General features: G+C 43.9%; 1 protein-coding gene across 12 annotated transcripts in view; it reads right to left on the reverse strand.

The window, feature by feature from the left end:
* Positions 1 to 6,000, reverse strand: part of MYO1B (myosin IB) — a 121,477-nt gene that overhangs the window by 104,490 nt on the left and 10,987 nt on the right. Inside the window, exon 1 of one of the 12 annotated variants that reach the window (XM_014954558.1) lies at positions 5,929 to 5,994. The exons of 10 other annotated variants lie outside the window; for them this stretch is intronic. The gene's annotated coding sequence lies outside the window, so the exon portion shown is untranslated. Of the gene's footprint in view, positions 1 to 5,902; positions 5,995 to 6,000 lie in introns of those variants that run through there. One more of the 12 variants, XM_014954557.1, reaches the window with a different exon arrangement.

A 6,000-nucleotide genomic window follows, 5' to 3' on the forward strand; every position in this document is an offset into this window, starting at 1 on the left:
ACTTGGCAAATGGTTAACTGGTCCCTGGAGTCTCAGAAAAAATGGCACCTCTTCATCTCTCAGCCAGCGTCACCAGCGTCTCTGTTAAGCTGCTCATTTGCTTCCACAGAGGAACAATGGAGAGGATTAATACCAACTTCACTCCCTTCAACAGCTCTCCTAAAAGCAGAACTCACTCATTAAAGTGCCATACAAAGAGTCCTTATGCAATAAGGACTTTAAGGATACCTCTCTGGTCTCAACAGACACCATTAACTCTCCTACAAATTGTTTTAACACAAAGGTGTTAAAATACAGAGAGTAGGTGCAATTTCCTTTGCTCATGCTTTCCCAAGACACAGAATTCAACACTGAGTAGTTTCCTTGTTTCATTTCTGAGGTGCAGGTTTTTCAAAGGTCAGTGCAAAAGTTACAGCACAGTATCAGGACATAACATATGCTCTACTGTGCATGAGAAATGGTTACCTTAAGGTTAAGCCATAACAAAGATATTCAAACACCAGTGTGCTTGTGAAGACACAAGGAAGAAGAGACTCCATAAAGAAAATGCATATAAAAGAGTAGAAACATTTCAGGCTGTGACTGCTCTGTACCTGTTTTTATTTCCACCATAGGAAGTCCAGCAGTTTAAATTATTCTTATTTCTAATTCAAAGTACCCCCAGTAGCACTTTGGAGCACACAAACTATGAACACCATGGAAAATTACAGAGAAAAGAGCAGAGAGAAAAGCAAGAGAGCTCACATAAAGAGCATATTTGTGGGCCCAGGAAACTTGTACCAATGCTGACCAGGCTGTGGTTGCAAACTTTTTAAAACTGCTTTCTGCTGACAGTAGGGGAAAATGTTGTTGCCTGTATTTAGAAAATAAAGAAATCTACAGCAAGCAATTCTGTACAGTACCCACCAATCCTTCTGTTACTCAGCACCCATTCCTCATAATTATGTCCTCTTTCTCTCCTTCCTATACACTTTATCTTTCTTCCTGCTAACTTTGTTTTTCACGATCCTCTTGCCCAACAGCATAAGAATTTCTGCTAATATAAGAACCTTGTAGGGACTGCTGCCTCCACAAGAGAGGGAGAACAAGGCAAAGTTTATGAACATAATTAGTACACCCACATCAAAGCAATGCAGAAGCAGCACTGCACCAAGTCAGGGACAAAGCAATTACCTAAAGCCCAAGATACACCCACTCCCCACCCCTGCAAAGGAGAAAATCTTTGTGATGGTAAATGTTTCTCATCCTCACTCTTTGGGACCCTGGATATTTGGATTCCTTATCTTGGGCCTTCAGCTTGTTTGCTTAAATGTTAAGTCTGGCTGCTTAGGCTAGAGGCCACCTCTTTCATCCCAAAGGCTCAAGCGTTAGTGTGTGTGTGCACAGGCATATGCATGTATTTTCCACTGAAAAGAAAGGATGCCGCTCTTTCCTCTGGGGTCCATTGCTCCTGCTATACTGCCTCCACAGAATGATTCCCCAACCAGTTTACATCTGAGAAGGGGACTTCATAAGCCTTCTTCACCTCTAAAGCCCTATTTTTAAACTTCAGTCTCTCATCTTGAAACACTTTCATCCCCACAGTGACTTTGCTAGTGGAATTACATCAAGAAATGGACACAATTTTACTTGCTGATACCATATGGGAAATTTCCCAGTAACTAGGGGTTGGAAGAAAAAAAGATTAAGAGTTTGCATAGTTTTCTCCAAAAGCTATGCCCCTAGCTCTTCACAAGGAAGAAGACAATTTGGATGGTTCTATCCCTGTGGCTAGATAATACATTAATCTAAAACCTTGAGTCTGCAGGCAACTCCAAAGACTCTACAGTTACTTAAACAAAGGTAAGCAAAAGGTGAGATAAACTGCTTGGTTTTGGAAGTTTCTTCAAACACTGAGCAAAGGATCAAAAATGGCAGGAGTCACTGAAAATGGCCATGTGTACCACAAAAGCACATCCCAGCTCTACTGAAAGAAGAGCCTGTCACAGACCAGGCTGGTCCCTGAGGATCAAATCACACATTTCACAGTTACCCACCTCCCAGATACAACATACAATTGCAACTAGCATGATAGGCCAGGGGCTTCAGGAGGATGGAGGACAGACAGCAGAGGTCAGTAAAGAAGTAGAGGCCACTTGGCTAGAGAAAAAACAGCTTGGCAATAGACCAAAGGCAAAAATGATGAGGAAGTGTGGAAAAGAGCTAATGTCCCTACTGAGGTATGGAAGCTGGGAAGCCCAGCGAGAGTTACAGAAGGATTCCTTCATTTGCTCAGTGAGCAGAGGGACTTCTATCCAAAGGGTGAAACACCTACTATACTTCTTTCATATGTTTTTCATATGTGAAAGCACATGGAAAGGTTTTGAGAACCTCACCTTTCTCTTTCCCCATCACTCTCCCCCAAGACAGGGCATAAGTCCAACATCAAAAAAAGAGGAGATCCTGGTCTCCACACTCGGTTCAGACACTAAAATCTGGAGTCATAGAACCCAAAAGAGCAAAGCTTTCATAATCTACAAGCAAAGCAGAGCACAACTGTAAAGGGTGAATGTTTTGAGACTAATGCTCAAACCCACCAGTAAAGACTGACAAAAAGACCCTTGTTGCAGTTCCAGTATTCTCTTTAATAGCTCTTTCACAGCATATGATACAGAGTTGCAACCCTTTCCATCAGCACAAAAGAAAAATCTTTACTTTTACTTTCTTTCTTTTTTTTTTTTCATTCTAGGAACTGCAAAACAAAATAATGTTATTCTTTACTGCTTCTTTATGACAAAGCATGCCTTGATGTTAGTTTATACATCAGAAATCAAGCTCTGGTTTCCTTCTTTTTGGAGGATATGAATGGAGAGGTTACATAAGGGTGTAATAGGAGCTGTTACTTCCTTTCCCAGTTGAAGAGAAAAAGCTGTGGATCAGGTTACAGACTCAAGGGCTGGTCATAGACTACTTGCAGCCTTCCTAAATCTTTTGCCAGTAGTCCCCCAACAAACACAAGAAGCTACTTAGTTACCTATCATTTCAAAGTAAAGAGGCTCTGAGAATTTAACAGACTAAGCACATAGCTAATAGGGAGAAAAAAAAGCCTTCATTTTTTGCCTTTCATCACACCCAGGAAATTCCCTAAACTTGACGCATACAATCGCTCAAGTCACTGTTTTCCATTTCAGTTTATTCCTCATCAAACAAAAAACAACAAAAAGGATGGATGAAATATAAGGTACGATTTACAGAATGGTCTGACACGTGAGCTGCACTAAAAAAAGCTTAGCACACCAACAGAGCACTTAACTTTGGTGGGTATGTTAGCATTTGTTCCAGCTCTGACCACATTAGGGCAAGCAAAAGGAGGAAACGCAGAGTGTCCAGATTGGCCTACACGAGCACTAAGCTGTTCTCCAAACCATCCCACTTGCGCTTTCTTCACCTTCCTCTCCGATTCCCAAGCCACTGCTATTACTGGTGCCGAAGGAAGATGAGATCAGACTCCAACATGAGGAATTTCTGTTCCCACAGAGCTCAGAGAAACCAGATGATCTCAGAGGATCATGTGAAGAAAGTCCATGACACTTCCATGAGGCAGAGTATCTTCAGTATATTGCCAGCAGTTTCTTAAGAGTACACAGTGGGAAAATTAATGGCTTTGCTTATGTTTCCAATTTCTCTCTCCCACTTCCTCCTCTGATTTGCCAGACTTTTATTTTCCCTTCCCCGAGAAGCACTAGTAGGCTTGCAATGTACGTTTGCCCTTCTGAAGGGAATGACATGAAGTCTTGCACAACATTTGAAAGGGCTAACACACATAGCTAAATTAAATTACCACCCCCTGGCATCATTTCCTCACAATGTGATTTAACAAGGTCTCTTACCAAAAAAAAAAAAAAAAAAAAAAAAAAAAAAAGGAAATTTTGGTTTTTAAGGAAGATGTTCAAATTTGTATCCAAGCCTGTCATGCCTTTTTTTTTTTCTGTGCCAGCAAGCACAACATTCCACTTTATAGTAATGACGTTCAAGCAAAATTGTTGTTTCTTTTGTAGATGAATAATTAGTTTTTAAAAATGTAATAGCTGTGTAACCAGTGGTCATGAAAAATTAATCTGTTGAAAAAAAAAAAAAAAAAAAAAGGAAAGAAAAAAAGGCAACTTTGAGTTCTTTCACCTTCGCCCTGTGGAGCGCTCAATCTGTTTGTGGTACTCATATGGAGCCAGAAGCTTTTAAGATGTCCATCAAATATGCCACCAAACATCACATAGGTGTTTTCAGAAAAATCTTTTTTTTTTTTTCTAAGGACAAAGGGGAACTTGTGGTAACCTAATACTCCAGTAATTCCTACATGATGGTAAACACTGACATGAGTGGTGACTACTGTATGTTACCCTGGGAATAACGGGATTGCTACAGCCATTATACCTTCACACAAAATCAAGCCAGAGGCAGCATATTGCATTAAGCACTAAATTAAAGACTTTCTTAAGCTCAGGCCTAGGACAACTGGAAATAAAAACACATGAAGAGAAGAATGTCGTTACCTTTAATATGCTTAAAAGCGGCCAAGCACTGAACTCTACTTTAACAGATGGGTCAGACTATTTCTGTGCCCTAACACTGCACGCTTTTGGGGAAAGCCTTGTTTTTGACACAGGGCTTGACAAAGTGATGATTCATCCAGGGAAGCACGGGCAGCTTGTTGCCAGCCTTAATTCACAATTAACAATAGGACAGCCGGATATGGAAAACTCATGATTCTACACAAAAATTGCAGAGTCAGCCATTTTACCTGAACTTTACATTTTCCAGTGTTAATTTCTAATCTGGATCTATTTTCAAATAGCTTCCCCAACGTACATTTCAAAAGTAGTTAGCTCTTATTTCATTACTGTTATGTTTGTCCTTTAAGACAGTGGTCCTGATTAAATACATAGCAATTGACTTAATCACATCATCTGAAATTGCAAAGGTTTAAATTACTGGAAAAAGCAACCAGCATAAACGCATATGGACCTAACAAGCACGTTATGCAGGCAAGACAAGCACCTATGCACTTCATGACTGTGCCACCAGCCCTATTCCCTGCAGTCCCTGCTAGGGTGGCCATTGTTTTGCACGGGGAGGGAATCTGGCCACTGCGAGGAACAAAGAGATGCCCTTCCCAAAACACAGCGGCAGCAGATGTCCTACACAGAATCCCCACTGCCACGGCCTCCGGAGCAGCAGACAGTCGGTCTTAGCTGGGGAGGCTACAGCAAGCCCTCCCCTCCAGCAAGCTCTTTGGGACAATGACCCAGCCCTGGAAAGTCCTTCCTCGAGTCTCTTCCCCAAAAGTTACCCGACGGCAGAATTCATCATCCTGCTCCAAGTTACCGACGCTCTTCCCACGGTCCTCCCCTCTCCGCACACCCGAGCCCGCTCTTTTGAATTAAGCGAAGCTATGCACACAGGGTAATTATTTCAGACAAGAAAAAACAGATGCCACGGTCTCTTTCCAGAAAAAGCACACGCACAGATTCTTATGTTAAAGGGTAAGATCCGGTCCATCTCCGCGTGCGTGCACACCAGCGTTCATGCCTAAATTTAAGCTGCCTAAAGCCCACAACTATCCACCAGATGCTAACGAAAGCCACAACCCCCGTAAATCTTCCCAAAGCCGCAGTTTTGTCCCGGGGAAGGACGCCCGGGAGGCACCGCCGCCCCCTCCTCGCAAAGGACCCGGGGTCAACCTCCCCCCTGCCCCAACTCTGCAGCACCCGACCCCGACCCCATCCTTGCGGCGGGTCGGGTCCCGTCCCGCCGGGCTGTCCGTGCCGGAGCCCCCGCCACCCGCAGCCCCTGGTCCCGCACAACAAAGGGGTCCGGGGGGGCGGCCGTGCGGGCAGGGAGGATGCCGGGGGAGGGAGAGCCGTACCTCTGCCGGCGGGGGGAGAGCCGTACCTCTGCCGCCGAAGGGCGCTGCCCGCTGTCCCGCGGCAGCCCCGACGCCTCCCGCCCCGAGCCGGCGGCGGA

The sequence above is a fragment of the Calidris pugnax genome, unplaced genomic scaffold (assembly GCF_001431845.1).
Source record: "Calidris pugnax isolate Ruff unplaced genomic scaffold, ASM143184v1 scaffold103, whole genome shotgun sequence".
NCBI lineage: Eukaryota > Metazoa > Chordata > Aves > Charadriiformes > Scolopacidae > Calidris > Calidris pugnax.